The sequence below is a fragment of the Stenella coeruleoalba genome, assembly GCF_951394435.1.
Source record: "Stenella coeruleoalba genome assembly, chromosome: 11".
NCBI classification, from domain to species: Eukaryota; Metazoa; Chordata; class Mammalia; order Artiodactyla; family Delphinidae; genus Stenella; species Stenella coeruleoalba.
Window position 1 is genome coordinate 69,359,622 of NC_137157.1, and position 23,125 is coordinate 69,382,746.

Consider the following 23,125-nt stretch of genomic DNA (forward strand, 5'->3'; position numbering starts at 1 on the left):
TTCTCTGACCACAAATTGTCACATGTAACATCCAAAGTAATTTTGTGAGTCCTGGTTGAAGACCAAGGGTTCGTCTCTGCAATGGGTCCAAAAGATGCTGCCCAGCGCACTGTCCAAAGAGGCAACAGTCCTCTTAAGGGACAATTATGAATGTCCTCCTGTGCCCAACATGTTTGATACCAAACAATAGGTGCTCAACAAACAAAACCTTTGTGAAGTCACCATAGAGCTGTAAGTCCTCTGATATCAGATTCATTTCTAATCATAAGAAAGTAGCATTGTCTCCAGTTAATAGGGAGAGCCAAGTGCAGTTTCCACAAATATCCTCCTCTTGAACTTCTCCATACTCAGCTCTGCCTGCTACAAGTGTCTACTGGTCCATCAAAGAGGACTTTCTCATGAAGACACAGCTGCAGGAGTTCAATGATGCTGTCCTCCACTCCATCCTCCATTGATTCTATTCCATTGCGTCATTCAGTGTGTTGGGAAACTGCTTTCATTTGAAGGTCTCCATTGAGACAATAGACAGATAGGCACCCACAGATGCTAATAGGAGAGTGGACTCTTTGCCCTTATAAGTACTAATTTTCATGACCTTCATGGGTGGAATAAATCATTTTGTCAGTCTTCTTGGCATTTCTGGAGTTCAGGTAGAAGATAAAAGTTTACAGCTTAATAAAAGCATTTGTAACCCTGGCAAGATAAACAGACACAACTTAAAAGGCCAACTCCAATAAAATGCCGAGGAGCAAGACAGCCCAGATTGTTTTTCCCTAGATTCCCATTAGTTACAAACACCAGGAACAAGTGGAGTTATTTCAAAAGCAACAGCCTTGTTTCCTGAGGGATCTATGCTCAGAGGTTTAGAAACTCAGTCGTGAATCTAGAGGGGTTTTGACGGTGCAGGGAGATCTGAATCTGACTTGGAATCACAGAGCACAGGGCTGTGGTCAAACATTTTCCTAGATTTGTACCTTTTCTCCTTCCTTCTGCCTTTAGATGTTATTGCTCTACATCCTCTTTTTCATCAGCTCCGAATTTGTTTAGTATTCCCTTGTTTTACTCCCAATGAAAATCAAGGAGATTTGGTGCTCTGAAAAGTCCAGAAATTGGCTGTTTTGATTTTTCTTAAAGGAATAAAAAAAATGCATTGATCAACACTCCTCCCCCCCCCACACACACACATACACACATCCTCATCTTTCTGGAAGATGTTACAGTGTCTTAGAGGGCTGTAGAAGGGATTGAGAGGTCAACAGAGCTCCAGCTTTGCAGAGACACCTGTCAAATTGGGCTCAGCAGCTGCTGTCGGATTCACCCTCTGCAACGGGGGAAACAGTACTCCCACGGTGTGAGACTCCACTGATCTGGAACTGGAACGAGTGAAGGGTTTTAAGGTTCTAAGGTAACCCAGACGTCAGGGCAGAACTTTCAAACAGGCTAAGTCCAAGTTCCTCCTGAGCAAAAGCGCCTGAGAGCCCAGCCCTGGGAACTGGGCAGAATGAAAACATGGAGAGTAGCTTGGCCAATGAAAAATGATCATCGTGATCAAATTAACACTTTGAACACGGCTTTAAGTTCGCCACGCTAACTTGGGTCAGGTTGGGGACATTGCGATGGGCTGAGGTTCTCACGTGCACTTCCCAAACTTAGAGATTTTTTTTTTTTTTTTTTTTGAGATGACCAGGATCGTCGGGGAGGGAAGGGAACAGACTAGAGGCTGAATCTTTGGCTTCGTGCTCCGAGGCGGAGACAGCCCAGCCTGTGGGATTACACGAGATAGGATCGGGTCCAAGCGGGTCCCCAGTGAGGCGAGGCGCGCCGGAAGGAATCTAAGTAAGAGTTTAATTAACTACCCCCCCTCCACGCCGAAGGAGAAGAAACCCAAATAGGCAACCCCCAAACCGTTTGATCAGAGGAAATTGAGTCAGTCTTTTCCCCCACTTCACCCTTCCTGTCTTTCAATCCATCAGAATGGTTGGTTAAAAAAAAAAAAGGCGTAAGATCGGGGGCGGGGCAGAGGAGACGACCCAACTGCACTTGAGAACCTGGGTTGCGCCCAGGCGAACTTCATCCAGCCCGTCCCCCCGCGCCCAGCTCAGCCCTCCCGCTGCGCAGAGCCGGTCCTGCCCGCCCCGCCGCCGGAGCCGGGCGCCTACCCGGCCTTTCCAGGCGGAGCCAGGGGCGCGTGGGCGCGCGAACAGCCCTGATCCCGCGGCGGCGTCCGCGCTCCGCGTTTTCGCTAGCGCCGGGCAGGCTGCCGAGGGCGGGGTGCGCTGCAGCGCGGCGCGGGCTGCGGAGCAGGGCGCACTCCGCCTGCAGCCCAGCGAGCGCCGCCTCCCGCGGCCGCCGCGCCCGACAGCGCGCCCCGGAGCGTGCCCGCCTCGCACAGCCTGCGCTGACCTCCGCGAGGGGCACCGCGGCCGGCACGGCCACGTCCCGGGCTTCGGATGGTTCGCGTGCTGCCCACCCTCGCCCGCCGCTGACGCCGCGGACCTCAGCTCCGCAGACCCGCCGCGGCGCCGACGACAGTCCAGCCGAGTCCCGCTCCCTCGCCGGGGTGAGTGGGCTCCGCAGAGGGGCTGCGGGTGCGGCGGTGAGGGGCGAGCGCCGCGGGGGAAGGGCCCGGCACGGTCCGCGTCACTGCGGGGGGTCTGTGACACCCAGACTGGGTCGGTGTCGCAGAAAATGGGGGAGATGGGCATAATCGGTTTGTTGGGCTTGGTAGACAGTGAAAGCAGATACTGGGGCTGCAGCACCAAGAGGGCTTCAGAGAGGCTGCCCGCACGGCTCCCGCTTGCGGCATCACAACCAACTCTTCCCTTGATTCTCTCCTGCGTGGAAACCCGTTCAGTAGCCCCAGAGTTGGGGCGATGCGGGGCGCGGGGAGGCCGGGGTGCATTGGTCTGTGTCCACCTCTTAGGATCGCCTGTCACCTACTGGCGTCCGGAGGCAGGGTGTCTGTTCTCCCCTAACGCTCTGGGGAAAGGGCCGATTGCTTTTTGGCTGAGGTGCATCAGCTCCCCCCTCCCGCCCCCGCCCCCGCTCCCGCCCCAGCAGTGGTGTTTTCTGGATTTTGCACGTATATGGGAAAGAGTGGGAGCGTCTTCTTCCCTTTAGGCAGAAAAAGTTGGAGAAACTGGGCATGTTAATAATTAGCAGGACCGGGACTCAGGATGCAGCAGAAAGCTGTTAAATTTTCATTGCCCTCTAAGAAAAACAGACGGCATCGCCAGTGACTGTTGGCAGTGCCATGTTATTTGGGGGACTTCGGGAAAATTGTCCACAGATTGTCTTCAGGAGGCTGAAGAAGGAGGTGGGGGTGGGGGGAGGATGGCTGGCACTGCCCTGAGTTCCAGCTTCCCTGAGGAGGATTCAGAGTCTTAAGCCAAACACGTTTGGTTGCTGATTTTGAAGAGTATGGTAGGCAGAGCTGCGGCCCTGAGCAGGGTGAAGAACACAGCATGGGAACTGCCTGAAGGAAAAGAACATGTAAGGATCTTGCCTCTCCCGAGGAGTTAAGATGCATTTGTGCTACAAAAAGCATGCATATATACGTGGCTTTGGGGACGGGTTTTATGAAGGACAGATTACATGTAATGAAATTGTATTTGTGCATGCCGGTACAGTTTTGTCTACCCCCCGATTTTAACCAGACTTCAGAAGGCACTGTCTGCAGCTGATGTTATATAATTGATGCGGTTCACCATCAGTTAATTTATAATGTGCCTTTGGAGTAAAAGGAACTTCCGTCTGTTACTTCAGACAAACCCAAGGTGTAGATGGGTGAGGGTTGCTGAATGTTTGCCCTGGTCTGGCTCCAGATGTGTGAGCTCAGCTGTTGCCTGTCACTTAGGTGACAACTGGCCTTTTCCCACTAAGCCTTTGCTGTCTCCATTATCCTCAGTGAAGTGTCAATGTTCAGCCGCCTTCTATTATCAGAGTGGACTCTAGCCCCTTGGGAGGTGGCAGCGTTGTTTCACCATCCCCAACAATATGTCTGTTTTCAGACTCTAGGAAGGAAAAAAAAATCCCATGACAGCAAGATAGATACATTTTGAATTGAGCACCAACTTAATCCAAAGATTCTGCTTTAATCAAGACAGCTCTGGAAGGATGACGCAATATTTGTCAAGCCTTTTTCTTTGGAACAATATTTACTCCCACTAGGGGATTTTAAACTTAAACAGCAGCCATTTATCTTGCTGTCTGGTGGGGCCCGGTTCAGTTTGCCTCCATGTGGTCCTAGCCTAGGTGGCTGGGCCGGGCCTGGGACAGGAATCTGTCATTGTAGCCCAGCTGGAGCCTGAAGAAAACAAAATACAGCACCTGCTGGTACCAGGAGGTTCCTAAATGCCATCAACTGGCGAGTCAGGAAACACAGAAGGAGATATTTTACAAGCTCTTCCAGAAATGTTTATACAAAGGATTTAAAGGTTAACAATGCATGTGTTCTACATATTAATACTAAAAGGTGCTAGAAATGAATGGACGTTACCCACAGTTGAAAGTTAGCACACTTGCTGATGAACTTGAAAATCTCTCTTTTAATAAACCATGGCTAACAATAGTGACTTCTTCTTGTGAATCAGTGTGGGAGGGAGGGAGAGAGGGCTAAAGGACTGGATGGGACATAGGGGTAGCTATATTGACGTGAGAGAATAGATTTTGTAAATTAATTTTCAATCCTTAATTTGGTACTAATTGGTGATTTATCACTGAGGGAGCCTGTTGGTTCACAGGTTTTTCAAAGAAAAGTGATGTATTTTACTCAAGTGACAGATTCAATCAGTTCTGCCAGCAATACCACTGAACCTTTAATTAAAAGTTTATCATGTTTTTAAAATCAAGGTCCATGGAACCGCCACTTTTCTCTATAATAAAGGAGGTTGTAATGAGTCAGCTTGGGTCACCCAAATAAAAGCTAATATCAGCTGGAGGAAAAAAAAGACCCTTATAGGGTTAATAGCTAAACTATTAAGTTTAGAGTCAGATATGGGTAAAAGTCTGGTTATTCCTAATGTCCTCTGCTATGATAACTGTGAAAAGACAGAAAAGAAAAAAGGTGACAAGTTAAAATTTCTTAAGTCAGAATTTTAAAAAGTAAGCTGAAATCTAAGTTTTAAAAAGTGACACTGTAAGATAATTTCTCTAAAACCGTTTATAATTACTTGAAAACCAAATACAAATACTTGAGTATTATGAGTGACTTTTCATAATACTCGTGAGATAGAACAAGAATTTTTAAAATGATTCTCCAGTAATTAACTATTTTAGTGATATAGTTTGGGTTGTCCATATTACAGGAAACAATTTTCAGAAAAGATTATTCTAGTTAACTACTGTTAATTTTCCCATTAAAGTAGTTTCTAAAGAGTAAAATTTTCCTTTTAAAGAAGGAAAGTAATTTTGAAAATCAAAGTGATTCTCATCTGTGCATAGAAATGTTAAAGATGCCAGTAGACCAGGGTATACTCCTTCCCCTTGGGAAAAAAAATAGCTCTCTCTCTTTTTTTCCCTCCAGGTTACATAAAATAATGTTAATTGTTTAACTCTTATTCATGTGAGAATATTCAGATTACTTAAATGCAGGTCCAATTATTTCACAATAAAGAGGAATTAGGAAAGTAAATGAGTTATATTTCTTAGTTGGTTGGTTGGTTGTTTGGTGTTTTGAGGGAGCACTCCTGCTTTGTCTTCTGGTCACAGAATAAAGCAGTACCGTATTACACACTAATGTCTTCAGAAGGTCGTGTTAGCAGACGAGCTGGGAGAGGGAAGTACAGTAGTCCTGGTGCCAAGTCCTGCCTTGATGCAGTTCCTCGAAACCTCAGGCGGTACGTGGAGCCAGAGCCAAGTGCCAGGACCCAGCCGGCCCCCCTTCTGGACTCTTCCGTCTCTGGATGCACACAAGCCTAGCACCTCAGCGCCGCCAGCAACCAATAGCCAACCTTCCTGTCTGTGGCCGTGCACAACTGAAGTCGCGGAGGTTAACTAAGTGTGTGTTGGTGGAGGAACATTCTGGAACAGTGGAAAAGGCCTGGCCCGAAATGGCACACGGGGGTCCACCTCACTCTCCATTTCGCTCACTCTCCTCTCTCCTGGAGGAGGGATGGTGCGAAGAGACAGGCTTTACAAGATGGAGCACGCTGATGTCATGACACTCCTGGCGCAGAGACACGACAGAATAATCGGACCCCTCTCCCGTGTGCCAGAATGACACGATTTTTCCAAGAACCGTTCCTGAGCCAGTGGTCCACTGGCTCTATTTCCAGTCCCCGGGGGGTGGCAGGGGGGGCGGGTACAAACCTCGCAAACAGAATGCAGTAATTCTTCCTGTGTCTCTGTTTTGTGCGCTTGTTTAGACTAAACTCTAAATGCATTTTGGTCACTTTTGAATGGACCTCTCTGGAACAAGAACGATTGCCCAGCCTGAACTGATTAGACCTCTCCAGATTCATTTCCTTATGAAGAGAGATTTTAAATGTAAAATAAAAATAAAAATACCAGCAAGACAGAAGCCAGTGTAAACATTTTAAAACTTAGAGCTGTAAACTAGCGGGCAACTGTCATTCCCCTTTACTTAACTTTTCCCTTCCTGTCCATAACTTCGTCTGAAGCGATCCTAAAAAACAACGGACCGGTTCGGCTGCAGTTGCATTTTTTCTCACTGGTAGATTTGTCCTAAAGTCTTGGGAGAGAAGCCTTTCATTTCGAGTGGATTACACTTCAGAAGAAAAAAAAAAAAAGTGCGGGCTGTGTTATTTCAGTTGTTCAAGTACTAAAGTCATGTACTCCTTTCTAAGAGTTTTGTCCCGACTGCTGATTTATAGCACCCACCAGCTTTTGCTTTGTGTACGCTTCTCTCTGTTTCCTTCTTGTCTCATTGGGCCTCTGGAAAGAAAGAGTTGTCAATAATACAGTGAAAATATTGTAGTCAGATGTGGCCTTAAGGAGACCCCTGGGTGCAGCGTGCTCTCCCTCAGCTGCCCTGCTTTTATCTGCAGTGCAGATCCCACAGCTTACAATTATGGTCTTTGACTTTGGTAACAATTCTGTTTGAAATGTTTCCAATTACACACAATATTGGCGGCATGTAGCAGCTGCATGCCAAAAAGCATTTCCAAGTGTGTTCCAAGAATCAGGCTGTGATTGCTTTTAATTTAAATAAAGGCTATTTGGTTTCCTGGGAAGCTTTTTATAACCACCTTCTCTCCCCCACCCCATTTTTGTCACCTTTTAAAAAAAGTCTCATATAAGGTAGCCACCACTTAATGTGATACAGTATTGGCCCTGGTTTTCTAGGATGGCCCTTGGCTTTGTGCAAGCATGAGGACTGTTCAGTAAAGGAAAACGTAAAGAAACATTGTACAGCAGTTTGGATTTCCCCAAAGAAGAAAAGAAGGAAAGGTTATCTGATCACATATTGTAAGTAGCCAACGTTTTCGAATTTTTCCCCCTCCTTCTTTAGGGATCTGTCGTTATAATTATCAATTTAGGTCACTGAAGATTATTGGGTACAATGTCTTTCATTCAACTTCTTCTACTTTTCTTTTTGTGAGCCCATGAACATACGTTAAAGACACATTGAAAAGGTAGAGAAAGTTCAATAAGAATATTCTTAAAACAGTGGGCATAGGGTGGGGGGCGGGGCAGGGAGGGAACCATGGAAATAATTTCACCATTCTACAGCAACCAAACCTGCCAGATCGCCCACTCTGTGGGCTTGAAATCTCTGAACACTGAAACCTTTTAAAACAGTAGTGGCTTAAATCTTTTAATAGCTACCAGATATACTTGACTTATTAAATCTGAAAATAAGAAAATATACACTTTCAGGATTTAGAGTGAAGGGATTAGTTGCAAGACTGGGGGTTCTGTTTCCAGGATGGTTTGTTGGCCCATTTGAAACATAACACCTAGAGCTAGAGGGTATCCAATAGCTGAGGTGCTAAGATGGTCCCAATTAGGGTGTTTTCACATAGGCTCTTTCAATCCTGGCAAACACATCCTATAGAATATAGTGCTTCTTCGGGTTGAACAGTAGTTGACTTGCATAAATGCCAACATCTCTTCTGGCATTTTTGGAAATCTTCCATCATGTAATAAATAGTGCTGTGTAATCCAAATTTGTAAATGCCATGTTTCATGTAGCCCCTGTAGAGACAGCTGAAATTAACCCAGGCTGCCAGGGATCCTTGAGATCCTGGAGGTTAAGTTACTGCCTGCATCCAATGTCCCACCACTAATGAATGATGGTGGGGGGCTTTGACCAAAGCTAGGAGAGGGTGCGAGGTGAGCCTTAGTGTAAGAAGCACCTACCAACCGACACTTAGACTTGTCCTTTCTCCTTGAAAACTCTTTCAATTAAGCAAACCTTCTCAGAGGAAGTTTATTCAACTCAAGGTAGAATGAGATTTATGTTGCTTTCCCAGCTGAGCACCCCAGCCTGCCAGATACTCAGCCCACCCAGGTCCATTGCTATAGTGACAAAACCCACTATAGTAACTATGGTTGAAGTAGAAAGTCTATTAAAACCCATTTCTATATTGGCCAGCTCCTCTGCCCTCATTGCAGTGCAGTGTTCTGGATACACACACACACACACACACACACACACACACACACACTCATACACAACACTCTTTTAATCTAATAATAGTAAACTGATTTAGACCATGTTATAGTTTCACGAGAGGCATTTGTACTTGTTTCTTTTTTGTCTTTTATCTTAGTGATAAGTAAATAGTATGGTATTCTTCTGAAGAAACTCATAACTTGTTAACTGTAATTGATGTTTCCAACTCTGTTATTTACATGCTTGAATAATCTATGTTCCTTCGTTAGGATCTGAAAAAGACCTAGATAGCATGGCATTTTGTTTTGCTTTAAAATATCTCTGCCTTGAAATAGAGACACAGATGTAGAGAACAAACGTATGGACGCCAAGGGGGGAAAGTGGGGAAGGGAGGGAGGTGATGGGATGAAATGGGAGATTGGGATTGACATATATACACTAATATGCATAAAATAGATAACTAATTTTTAAAAAGACCTAAAAATAAATAAATAAAATATCTCTGCCAAACAATTTCAGGAACTGTTAGATTTTATGTAAGAAGACTCCTTAGTGCTCTAGTGTTGAAATACTTGTTATAATGTGTGTCAAAAGGAGACAGCATTTTAAATTCTTCCGTGACTATGTAATTAATAAGTATGTTCAGTGCTTGAAGTATGTGCATGTTACATAATTTTTAGAAAGAGATAAAGTTAGCTCTGAAGTGCATTAGAGCATCACAGATGTTTCTTGTAAGAAAATTCATATGCTTCTTAGGAATTTTGAACTCCTTTCTGATGCTTAGCTTTTGTTCCTTGCAAGGATCATATGAATAATTTCATTGAGTTGCTTCAGTTCTTATTTACACAAGCCTTGGGAAGGGAGCTGAAGTGATAAATAACTTGCCTCCTCACCTAGTTCTGAAATGCTTTAGCCTTTTATGTTTTTGTGAATGTGAAGGGAGGGAATAAAATATACAGAGAAGATGTTTGTGTTTAACTAACTTAATCATATAAGTTCCCTTTGTGGGTCTTCTATAAGCTTAAACAGCTTGTCAGGCTAATAGCCAAAAACATGTCCTCAAGTACTGCCAAACGTGTTAAAAGCAGACCGAGCTTTCTTCATATTGAGGTATTGGAAACATATTTTTTTTTAACCTTCTGAATTTTAGGAATAAACCAGAAAAAAATCACTCTCTTCTTCTCCTTACCCACAAAAGCCAAAATTATTATTCAGTGCAGTGCTGAAATGAGAAACTGATAGGAATAATGATATTTGTGTGGGAGAGTTTTAAACTGGCTTGACTTGGCTGTTTAAGCAGGGAGCAACCAGGTTACAGTGGTACATGATGGGTCTTTGTTTTTTATGTGTTCATGTTGCCTGTACACACTAGCTTTTTTTACTTTGGTTCAGTAACTTTTGGTCAAGTACTTGTCCATTTATCCTGTTTCTTCTTGAGCAGAGATTCAAGAACAGACAGTGGTGATGCAATATAATAGTACAGAAAAAGTCAGTTTTTCTACCATCATTTTCTGAAAATCAGAAAATTTGGACTGTGGTATAATAGCTGTGTGATTTCTAGTCAGCCACTCAGCCTTTCTGGGCCTCAGTTCCTCATATATAAAGTAAGGGAATTAGGCCAGGTCAGTGCATGCTAACCAAAGATTTGAACCGTAAACACCTATGGAGCTTTTTCAAAATGCAAATACACAGAGATTTTTAAGGCAGCAGGTTTGGGGTGGGGTCTTGCACATTTAAGTTGAAAAAGCTCTTCAAGTAATTTGATACACAGCTGTGGTTAAGAGCCACTAAATTAGATGATCTCTAAGATTTCCTTCCAGTTCTAAAATTTTATGTTTCTAATCCTACTAGACTGAACATTTTTCCTTCCTTCCTTCCTTTCTGTTTTGTTCATTTGTTCATTCATTCTTAACAGCTACGTTCATTCCTAATGTTGCTGTCAAAATATAGACATCATTTTAACTCAGTTCTGGGAAGATCTATGTTCTGCTCCTGTGAGTAGATGGTAATTGATATAAGGGAGGAACCACATTAGTTCACCATTTCATACCCAACGCCTAACACAGTGCCTGGCACATAGTGGACACTCAACAACAGAGAGCCCCAAAACTCAGGAATCTTTGAAAATGTGATGTTAGTTATTTTAGAATAATATGGTCGACATTCTGCAGTGTACACAGAAGTATAAATATAATGCTGTACACATGAAACATATAAGCCAATATTACCTCAATAAAAGATAAATTAAAAATGAAATAAAGTAAAATAATATGCTCAATATGTTTTTCGTCAGCCTTCAGGTACCTTTCAGGTAAAGTGCCTCCAAGTTTAAAACAATGGATGTAATTGTTCATCTGAAAGATAACATAATAAATACATTATTTCCCTTATGTTTCCAGACTTTTGGGATACTCTATAGTGTACTGACTGTAGTTTTTCTGAGATTAACAATTGGCCTCATTGCTTTAAATGTGGAGTTACATCACCTGAAAAGGTATCTGGAGGTTGACAAAAAAGATACTAAGCATATTACTTGAAAGTGCAATTAATGTACTATGAAAAACAGATTCTCCTATGAAAACCATAATGTGTCTTATGTTTCCTTATCTCTTGGGCTCCTGCATTTGTTGAATGAATGATTGTTCAGTTTTCTGCCGTGACCTATGTGTGTCAGTTTAAGAAGTATAACCCAACCAAACCACTATAAAGGTTTCAGAGCTTATCTGACAAATGTACAACTTTATTACAATTTTAAGTCTTATTTTAAAATATTTTAAATTACAGAGGTCAAACTTTTTAAATCGATTGCTAATTATAATTGTTTTTTATAGCCAGCAATTGTGTTGGATCCTTTTACAGACATGATTCCACATCATATATTTCATAACATATAAAGTGCTTTTAAAGTGTCCATATCCACAGTGCATGTGTGTATACACAGATATATGTATATGTACACACATATGCATATTGTTCTAGATACGATAAATCAGAAAATCTCAATAAAATATGAGAAGCACACTCTGTTTTTCTCATAACTATGATGCATCTGAAAGTTTTATTATCAAGGGTAGGAAGATTCTTGGTTGCATAGTTTTGTGCAAATTGATTAAAAGAGTTTGTTGCTCATTTTGTTTCTCTGTTCTTCAGTCTTTGAAAAATTGGGTTATTTCCTATCATTATCCATTATTACCATTACTGTAGAACATAGACTAAATAAAAATAACTTAAACCAGTCAGTATAACTGCTGGCTGTGTCTGCATAATAGGAACAAAAGGAGACATTTGATACTTACCTAGTTTACTTGATTTTTTTGTTGTTATTGTATGTTGCTGTTCTTGAGAGGAGGGAGGGTATTGTTTTGTTTTTAATTAAAAGAACTTTAAAAATTCACCTTTCTAAAACCTGGATAACTGTCCAGTTTCCTCTGAACTTTTTCACTGTGAAGGCATGGCCAGTAGCAAAATCAGCTAGCGTGAGCTCTTTTTTCCTACACCCACTGCCAAATCAACTAATCAGGGCCTCAGAGTGGACATTGACACCTGAGTTATCTGCTTGGGTTGTTTGTACAACGCAACAGGAAAGCTCTCTCTTAGTCATTATGTGAAGGGATACTACTGTGAGGCATTTTAGTCAGGAAAGAGATTAAGTAGTCGCTAAACAGGGTTTCAGGATCATTGGAGAGAAATTGAGGGCTGGTCCAAAGTATGGTGTAAGCCTTATTATTTGTAGGTTTCACTTTCCTGAAGTTTCACAGCTAATCTTGTTTGTTCTGGACTTCAAGCTAATATAAAAGCACACGTGTTGGTTTTTCCAAGTGGGAAGATGGCTCACTCCATCCCTTCAGGTCTCGGCTCCAAAGGCATCTGATATCAGGGAAGCCCTCCCTGATCACCTTACATGAAACACCAGTGCGCCTGCCTTCCCAGCCACCAGTTAGCACTCCCAAAACCCCTTAGCCTGCTTCACTTTTCTCCATAGCACTTACCACTCCTGGACAGATATCTACTTATTGTAGCTGTTTGTTCCAGGAAGAAATCTCTATGCTGTCTTGTATATGGCTTTATACCCATTCTTACAGTAGTGCCTGGCACATAGTAGGGCACTACTTAATAAATACCTGCAGAATGAATGACTGCAAATATTTGGGGAGCTTCAAATTGGAACACCCCTCTCTGATCTAATAATATGTATAATAATGTGTATAAGCTAGTTAGAGGGTTTTACTCTTACATTCTCATTCTCATAATAGAATCATAAAGTTAGCAAATGGCCACTCTCATTTTACAGGGTAGGCATTTGTGGACCATTTTAATGTTATATATAAAGTAAAAACGGAAACCAGGACTTCCCTGGTGGCACAGTGGTTAAGAATCCGCCTGTCAATGCAGGGGACACAGTTGGAGCCCCAGTCCAGGAAGATCCCGCATGTTGTGGAGCAACTAAGCCTGTGCGCCACAACTACTGAACCTGCGCTCTAGAGCCCGCGAGCCACAACTACTGAGCCCACGTGCCACAACTACTGAAGCCTGCATGGCTAGAGCCCGTGCTCTGCAACAGGAGAAGCCACCGCAATGAGAAGCCCGCGCACCGCAATGAAGAGTAGCCCCCCGCTCGCCGCAACTAGAGAAAGCCCGCGCGCAGCAACAAAGACCCAATGCAGCCAAAAATAAATTAAAAAAAAAAAGAAAAATCTATATGTCATAAAATAACCCTTAAAAAAAACAAAAATACAAAACAGAGACCTGACTGCTGTTTTTATCTGAGAGAAAATCTCCAAAACAGAGTCTTTTGGTTATTTGTCTGGGGGCGGGGCAGCTACAGTGGAGTTTCTGAGCTGTTTCCTCCCTTATCTGAGTAAAGCCAGAGAAATCTTATGGAGTATGAGAAAAGAAACTGATCAAATACCCCTCCTCCCTTCTCTCCACCACAAAGTGCTCAATGATATGTAATCTTATAGCGAATGGATGCCATATTAATAGAAGTAAGACCAAATATTTGTGAGCTATGTGACTTCCCACTTCATAATGCACCCATGCTGTTCTGTAACCTTAAAAAAAAAAACAGGTAGTATCTTCTGACAGACTTTTATGTTAAAATAAGGATGATGGACTATCTTTCACTCAAGAAATCCTAACTTAAATTCCAGAGGTGAAAAGCTAATCCTCTAAGTGATGTCAGCCAGCTCAGTAGGAAACCTGGTTGCTTGAAATTATTATTTTAATGTCTCAGGTTCCAGGGCTAAATTGGCGGTGAGTCAGCTTTCCTGTTAAGGAGCTGTGCCAATGTATTTGTCCAGAAATTATCATGTTTTAACTCAGGGGTTCTTTATTACTAATATGGCTAATACCTCCGAAGTACACAAAGCAATTTCAGATTCATCTCATTTACCTTCACTGCATCTTTGTGTAGAGGTCTAACCAAGGTTATCCCCAATTTACTGATGGAGAAGCTGCCTGTTCGTTCAAGATGCACCTTCCTAAGGAGCTTTGGTTTGATGACTCCTAAATAAATTAGTAGTTCAATTTTTCTAGAGAAGGAAACAAAAGAAAGAGGAAAAATAAGCAAGCACTTACAATCGATCTAAAGTAGTTTGATAAAGTTTTATTGTTTTGTAAACATTGCTGTGTTTATATTTGTTCTATATTAAATGCTTTTAGATAATTATAGCCTCTACTGCTACTAACTTACATGTAATCTTGGACAAGTCACTTAATTTTTTGGACTTCTTACCCACTTTGTGCCTCAGTTTCCCGAATGATAAGTGAGAGGCCTGATGACATTTTAGGCTCAAAATTTCCTTGATTCTAAAATACTAGACTTCCCTTTGGAGGCTAAAACTTTAGGGGACTAGTTAACAAACGGGAGCTAATATTGTTATCATTATTAATTTTCATCATTACCTAAGTCCCTGACTAGAATTATTTAACAATCTACTCAAAATTATTCATGTTAACCAGGTGCAACTTTTAAAAATGGTCTCTTTATTCATGATTCAGTGTGGCCAATTCAAAATTCAACAGTAGCTGTGTTTTAAAGACCTAAGAGAATGTACACTTCCCCTTACCAAAAGTCTGGTTTAATAAGTTACATTATAATTTAATATGAGGAGCTAAAAAAATGCAGTAATATTCAGAGCAAATTAGGAATCTGATGTAGTTACAACAATGGCATAGTTATATTCATACTAAAAGCTACAAACGTGAGTACTGTGTTTATACATGGGAAATATGGAAAATTTATAAAGTAAGACTCAAAGTAGTATGTTCACTTACTTATGTAATCAATAGTGATTATAATTTTGTTTAAAATGTGTGTGTCCATTGACCAAATTGGAATTAATTGGGGGAGGTTTAGAGAGGGTTTGCTGGAAAATAAAAGTAGCCCAGCATCCATTTTAGTTGCATTCTTAATATTTTTTAAACCATAATAATATTCTTATCTCCCCCCACCCTCCCAATAAAAGCTGGTATAAATATGCAGTCAGTGGTGAAACTCTTTCTGTATTAATCTTAAATAATACATGTTGGCCTGTGTCACCATTCCTACTGGCCTGGCTGTTCCATTTTTGTAGCAAAAATCATTTTTGTGATTAATTAAATCACTAACTTTTACGTAAATTCTCAGGCCCTTGGATCTTATTCACATTCTAATTAGGCTGAGCCTGAAGATACAGTCGCCCACTGGGAAGTAGGGTACTACTTATATCTCTGAAGATGGAGTTTGTGAGTTGCTCAGATGAACAACTCAATGAGCCGTGGCCCCGATCCCAGCAGATTTGCAAGTGACTGTAAGTGCTGTTCCAATAGGAAGTACTATAGAAATGTGACATTAATAATCACCAGTTTGAATCTGGGTCGCTTCAGCCATGACTCAGAGATCAAACGCTATCAGATGGTAATGAGTGTGTGAAAGTGCTGCAAGAAGGCATTCCATCTCTTAATGACACCTTTGTGGGCCTTCTCAGCAGAAGGTTAGAGGGAGGAATAGAAATAAAGTTGCATCTGCTCCTTGGTCTGGAGGCCAGCCCTCCAGGTTACAGTTGGCATACTTTTGCAGAGATGTTTTAGGGACAGCTCACAGTAGTTTCTGTTGTTCTAGCTCCTTAAATGGGTATACAGAACCTTTCATCTTCTGCCTCATTTCCTGACCGTTTATTCCCTTCAAAGTGATGGTAACTATTTTGCATATTCTCTACCGCCTTTTCTCTCCTCTGAAAGGTAAGAAGAAATTGCACTTACAAACGCATGTTAACCATTTAATGTTAAACTTCCCATTTTTATTTCAGGTTGGGGGCACCATTTTCACTTCAGCACATCCTCATTGAGTCCTATGGTTTGCCAGGCACTGTGCTAGGCTCTGGGAATACAAACATCAAATAAGAATGGTTCCTGTCTTTAAAAAGCTCACCATTTTGTAGGGAAGGAAGGCATTTAAGCACTTGTGAAATACTGTGGTAGAGGCAGGAATAGAAATGTACTAGATATAGTAGTGGCACAAAGCCAAAAGTGGAAGTCATTTGTTCTGTGTGAAATGTTAAGGAAGACTCCAGAGAGGAGGATATGGTTGAGATGGGTCTTGACGACTGAATAGGAGTTGACCAAGCCATTAGAATTGGACAATGACTCAGGTTGGGGAGAAGGCAAAGTGTGTGCAAAGGCAGGAAACATGAGACAAGCATGATGCTCAGTGAATTGCAGATCTTTCTATCTGGCTCTAAGACTAATTATGCTCTTAGTCATGGACTTATTGTCACCTTTATAAAACTTCAGTTTCAATCAGAAGAGATGAGTTTTGACAACTTTAATTGTGACCCTGTCTTTCTTCTCTGTAATTGACTTTAAGCTTCTGAATAAGGGCTCTCTCTTCTCCTTAAATGTTGCATTAACCTGGCCAACCCACCAGGTATTTATTTACCCTTGTGTCTTTTCATTGTTATGTTGGTACAGTCTAAATTTATTTACTCTTCGGTTTCACTGCCAGGTTTCAATTTCAGACTCAAGTGTTTAGACAACATTATATAATGTGTTGCACTTTTATGACATCTGCCTTAGTACTGTAAGTGCTTTCCATGAAAGCTAATGGTTGGGACAAAAAAGAGCCTAAATGTCACCAAGTGGCCACCAGATGTGTTTTATTGTGTTCGTATCTCTGTTTTGTTTTCATAAAAACTTTTTCTTAGTCTAAAAAACCTTAGCAAGCAGAAACAGCAGACAGTAGACTTGTAGGAGATGAACTATTTTCTTCATTTCCTGATTGTTATTTCTTGATCTCCTGTTTCAAAAACTATGATTCAGCTGAAAAAAATCCATAACAGTATAATTTAGAATACCGTACTTTTTAAAAGCAAATTACGTTACGTTTGTTTTTCAAAGGTAAGTTCACTTCTTAGGCTGGAAGGCCTGCTGTGTTTCAATATGTGGTTCTTCAGTGTAGTGAGATTAAAATTGTGATTTAACATCTTCCAGAATTTCTGCCATCTGATTGTTCACTGAGCAATCAGTATGTTTTCAGGCAGTCTGGCGTGTGATAAATATTTTGTAGCATATGTGGGTGAACATGCCAATCGCAAAGGGCTTTACAAGCTTTAATTAATTTTCACAACAACCAGATGCACTCTGCTTTATTCATGAGAAGTCCGCAGACAGTGGAGTTCAGAGTGTTGCCCAGATTCGTCTAGCAAAGTGGTTTACAAACTTTTTTTGGATAGCTGAACCCTTTTCTCAAACACAAGATAATCTGGAACTCCAGCACGTCAAGTAGAAACTGCTTTTGTTGGGAGGGAGAAAGGGAGTTAGTGATAGGGCTGCCAGGTTTGTCAAGATAAGAAAACCACACAAGATGCCCAGTTGATTTGAATTTCAGGTAAACAATTAAGAATATTTAGTATAAGTGTGTCTCAAATATTGCATGTCCCTAAAAAAATGATTGATGGTTTGTCTGAAATTCAGACTTAACCGTGCACCCTGTATGTTACCTGGCAACTCAAAGTTCCCGTTTATAGCCCTGCCCTTTCAGTGCCCTTGTCTCCTCCTCAGCCAGGTGAGGGTCTTGGTTCCTAGCACACAGTTTGAAAGCCACAGATAGAAGAAATGTATACAAAAATTTATTCTTAGGATAAAATACTTCAGTCTAGGGCTTCCCTGGTGGCGCAGTGGTTGAGAGTCCGCCTGCCGATGCAGGGGACACGGGTTCGTGCCCTGGTCCGGGAAGATCCCACATGCCACGGAGCGGCTAGGCCTGTGAGCCATGGCCACTGAGCCTGCGCGTCTGGAGCCTGTGCTCTGCAACGGGAGAGGCCACGACAGTGAGAGGCCCGCATACCGCAAAAAAAAAAAAAAAAAAAAAATACTTCAGTCTCCCGATCTTTGGGAACAATGTTTGTCAAGTCACCTATTCGTATAAGTCAGCAATTTAAGAGGAAGGAGAACTGATGGTAAATCCGGATTGCAGGTTGGCCAAATAGAGTCCATCCATAAAGAGAAAAATGGATGGGAGCTTGTGAGCCTGATTCTAATGCAACCCAAGGGAGAGGTGCCTGCATGGGCCCATCCTTGGCTTTTGGTCTAGTTGACATGCACATGTTTTAGTGGTCCTGGCTTGAAGAGAATGCCTGTTAAGGTAATTCGGTTATTTTGCTCCAGAATTTTAAAGTAGCCCTCATTATTATTTTCATTTCTCAAGCTGACTCCTTTGTGGAATATTCTTATTTATTTGGCCATTACATTTCTCAGTGTAACTGAGTACAGTCTAATTAGCGATCAGAAGCCACTAAATTTCTTTAGGAAAAAACAGTCCTGCAGTGCTCGAGGAACTCCCTGGATTAACTGATGAAAAGTCTTTTAAAAACATACAAGAAACTGAGGACCTTCTCCTGGACCTATGGGTCCCCAGGTGCTTTGGGTTTGATGCCCTGTGTGGATGGCCTACTGACTCTCCATGAAGTTTTTGTATCAGCAGAATGTTAGTAATGGTTTATTTCTTGGTGGGTAGATTAGGAATGGATATGACTTTGTGTCCCTTTTTCATTTTTTCCATAGTTTATGCTGTAGGTGTGTTACTTTTTAAATAAGGAAATTAAGTATTAGTGATATATTTTACATGTTTCTTGGCAGGGGAAAAACCCATAAATATTTCCTTGTTTAAATGTTCTAAAGTATAGATGAAGATAATCTGGACTATAGATAGTTTTCATTTGCAAATGCTTATATATCTTTGAAGGTTAATTGTAATATGAAATCTACCCGAATTGTTCACACTTAAAATTTATCTCTCATTCATTCATTTTATTCATTCAACAAATATTTATTGAAGAAACATAGACATATTCCTGTACAACACAAGAAAGGGGGTGATGAGTAGAAGCAAAAGGAAAGGAAGATCCAAAGATGTGACCCACCCGCTCCATCCTTCAGGACGCCACGATGTGGTGGGCTGGGCTGGGGAATGCACTCACGCAAGAGGAAGGATGCTTGGCCTGCATTAGTAAATGAGCCCTCTGATGCTCAATGAATGAAAGTGACTTTCACGAGGCTGTTGGCACATCAGGACCTGAAGACCCAGGTCACCCGAGTCCTGCTGGGGGATCATCATCTTGTACCATAAAAACAAGTGCAAGCTTCCATCCCAGGAGCTGGATTTGAAAAGCCACAGAATCCCTGCTTGTTTCCAAACCAAAGGCTTGGGAGCCCGGAGTTCGTCTGCTTCTCACCACTGGCTTTAACTACAGACTGGGTTTGTGCTAGTTGGTTTTACCCTCCCCTAGGCTGGTTTCAGGGATTTTGGTTTTGATCAACATATAATATAAGCTACAGGGATATTTTCTTTTTCCTATTAGCTTCTTTTTGAATTCTCTTGGAGGAGGAAATAACTTCTTCATAAAATCCCTTTTACTGGTCTTTTTTGTTGACTCTGAAACTCATACCAAGTCTATAATATGGAGAAACCCAAAATATTTGTTTTTTTTCTTTTCTAATATTAACATGTGCAAAAATGACCTATCCATGACATTTATACTTACTTTCACAGTTCAAATAGGCTACATTTTTCAGTGGCTAGATGAAGGTAGAATTTGACAGGTGATTTGAGGGGATTTGCACGATAAAGCCTAGGAAATTAAAGGTTTTATATTTGCTCAGACAACTTCTGGGGTTAAGGTTACATTCGCACAAACTATTGCGTATTAAATTAAACTGGTTATTGTTGACCTTAACACATAAATGCTTGTGAAAATAATTTCCCAAATATACAAAATAGTTGCTCCAAAGTAAAGTTAAATATTTTCTTATTTTGACTATATATTTTAAAGTTTATATAATAATTTTCAAGAACTCACTGAATTTGGAATTTTTAACTTGTGATATTAAACTGAAATAAATATGAAAGGACTTTCTTCAAGATTTATTTTACTTATGAGTAAACTAGGTATTTTCTAGAAAGAGAAATATGGGTGCCATTCAGAGTTGCCTCATCATAATTCTGTGAGCTGTTGAAATCAAATCAATGTCTTGATAAGTTGAGCTTCCAGATGGAATTTTATCTAAAATCAGTACACTTCGTTTATACTTTAGGACTCCAGTGAATTTTATGACAAAAATCACTTCATACCCCATTTGGAAGGCAGCCACTTAAGCGTGGAATATGACAATTGTTTAACAGTGCACAGTAAAACTTAAATAATCTATGACTCATGGAAGGGAACTATATCCAATTGAAACTTCCAGTGTAATTCAGGTAGGTGGACATAACCACACAGGTGTCTTGGAACTATTCCAGTTCCAATTGGCTAATGAGCTCATAAGGCCGAAGTCTCCTTTGCTGTGTGTCCCTTACTGGTTTACTTGTCCATTAGCGCAATTCCACCTAACATCATGCTGGGACATTGATTTCACATTGATTCACAAAGGAATGCCTTGGGTCACACAGTGACTATCTAGTCTGTAGCAGGTGTCTCTGCAGGACTCTGATTTCAGAATCTGTGCTCTTCAGCCACTGACATAATCTTTAGCTGTACCGGCTAGAACAGAGTTTCCAGTGCCACACTGCTCATCTTAAACATGAACTTTGGTGGGGTTACATGTTTCCATCATCAATCCATCTGTTATAGGGATTACATCACCACAAAGGAGTTAATTTGTCTTGTTTTGAGGGTCATGTCTAATTGCATAGGTCAACAAAGGATAATAAATGACTGCTTTTTACTTTACTTCAAGTCTGTGCCTCACTTTTTCTCTAAGACTGCTGAGCAGGACAATTAATTTCCTTAATCGGCACAGCTGGTACCGTAAGAATGCCATCCAAGCTGAAAAAGGTTACTGCTATCTATCTAAAACCTGAGTTAACCAATCCAGAAAGTTAACTACAGACTCTCCTTAAACTTGCTCACAGAAAGCCTCTGCATCCAATAGGGAGAAAGGAGGCACTAGATGGCAGTCTTAAACAAATTTGAAATGACCTTTCCTTTCGTAAAACAAATGCATTACCTAAAAGCAGTCACTTCTGTTCCAAATGAACATGGACTTGAACTATACTTTATAAAAATTGCAAATATAAGGGCATTATGAAGCTTAATATCACAATATAAAATTTTGCTTTTGATATGGAAAAGTATTCCATATGCAAATCTTCCTCAGCCCACAGGTTAGGTGTCCCGATAAACCCATTGTAAATTGAAAATACCGTAAGTCGAAAATGCATTCAGCACACCTGCCCTATGTATAACTAAATCACTGTGCTGTACACCTGAAACTAACAGGACATTGTAAAGCAACTATACTTCAATTGAAAAATTAAAATAGGGACTTCCCTGGCCGTCCAGTGGTTAGGACTATGTGCTCCCACTGCAGGGGGCATGGGTTCAATTCATGATCGGGGAACTTGGATCCTGCCTGCTGCTCGGCCAAAAAAAATAAAATTAAAATTAAATAGTAGTAAAAAAAATAATAAAATAGTAGTAATAATCTTTTTGCCCCTCATATACAGAAATTGGAATAGTAAGGAGTTCAGCTAACCCTTTGCCAAAGATGGCATGCAAATTCATCCAATTCATTCATCCTCGGACCTCTGTTACAGTGCTGAACACATATTGTAATTCATCTCTTTATATTTTATCTCCTGCACCCTGAAGTTTGAGGCTCTTAAGGAAAACAGTGTTACTTGTGTTTCTGTTTTTAGAATAAGTGTAAAGTAGGGGCTCAAAATTTTTTTCCTTGATGAGTAAATAAATGTTTCTCAAGTGAAAAACCAAGTTTGGGACACCAGATCCTGATGACTGTATCAGCCCCTGTGAGATTACTGTCCACTTCTGTACCTCTGGTTCCTGGCTGAAAATAGTACCAAACGTTTGATGAGTGTAGGGGGGTGTGGAGACTTTCTTAGGTTCAGACTTTCAATGCTTCAGCATTGAAAATGCTTTTACACACATTCTCATTTAGTCCTGGTAACAAACTGTGGGTCAGTTGTCTCATGTGATACATGAAGAATCAGGTTCCCCATGGTTGAGAGAATCACTGTGGGTTACACAGTTACTAAATGTTAGCACCAGACTGGAATCCAGACTTCTTACACGAGTCCAGTACGTTCTCGCCCCAGTTTGCTTGAGATCAACACGTAGGGTACCTACGCTGAGACACCACTGTCACCTCCCCGGCCAGCCACTCTGCTTGCCACTGTCCATCCTCAAACCTTTCCCACCGTCTATATATGTCCTATATCTATACAGTAACGTCATAAACCACGTAGTTGTCCAAGTTAGAAACCTGAATGTTATCCTCCACTCCTCTTTTTCACATTCCTTCAACCACAAGTCCCATCTAATTTACCTCCTGGACATTTCTGGGACCAGCTATCCTGTTCTCTCCAAGATTCAGTTCTTCATCTTCGTTCACTAAACCACCATCCAGACTGCTGGACTCTAGTCGTGCTGCCTTCACAGTGCAGAGTGATCTAAAATGAAAATTTGACTGTGCCACTTCTTCGTTCAAATTGTGCTTCTCCTATGAGCCCTCCATGGCCTGGTTCTTGAGCCCACCCCGTCAAGCATCTCACTCGAGTCTCTTCTTTGCCTTTAACCATCTAGCAACACAGGCCAGACAGAGTGCCCCCATATTTTACTTAGATTGTCTCTTTCCAGGTCAGAACCACATTTTCCCTCCCCCTCCCCCTCCCCCCACCCCCAGATTCTCATTCTGGCCCACTGTAGGTGAGTATAAAAGCCACAGAATCAGGCGTTAAAGCCAGAGACCTGGAGGAAAGCTCCTCAGAGGGTAGTTGTAGTTCTTCCATCAGTTCCTTTAGCCCAGTCCGTCTCCAGCAACCTCCCCTCACCAGCCTCTGGGATCATGAGGTCAGTGCTGATTTTAAAAGAAAAAAGGAAGCTAGGGGAACTGGCTGTGGGTGAAAAGCAATTAGCAAAAACAAAAAAAAAAAGCAGATGCAAGCAAATAAACAGAACAAATGGATAAAACTGCAGGATTGGGGAATTCCCTGGTGGTCCAGTGGTTAGGACTCGGTGTTCTCACTGCTGGGGCCGGGGTTCAATACCTGCT

The 23,125-nt window shown here is 41.5% G+C and overlaps 1 protein-coding gene across 1 annotated transcript in view; it reads left to right on the forward strand.

Annotated features, from left to right (window-relative positions):
- Window positions 1–2,193: 2,193 nt before the first annotated feature.
- The window catches only part of PRICKLE1 (prickle planar cell polarity protein 1), a 109,392-nt gene continuing 88,460 nt past the window's right edge, over window positions 2,194–23,125 (forward strand). The window contains exons 1-2 of the mRNA XM_079936096.1: window positions 2,194–2,560; window positions 7,306–7,428. The gene's annotated coding sequence lies outside the window, so the exon portion shown is untranslated. The remainder of the gene's footprint in view (window positions 2,561–7,305; window positions 7,429–23,125) is intronic.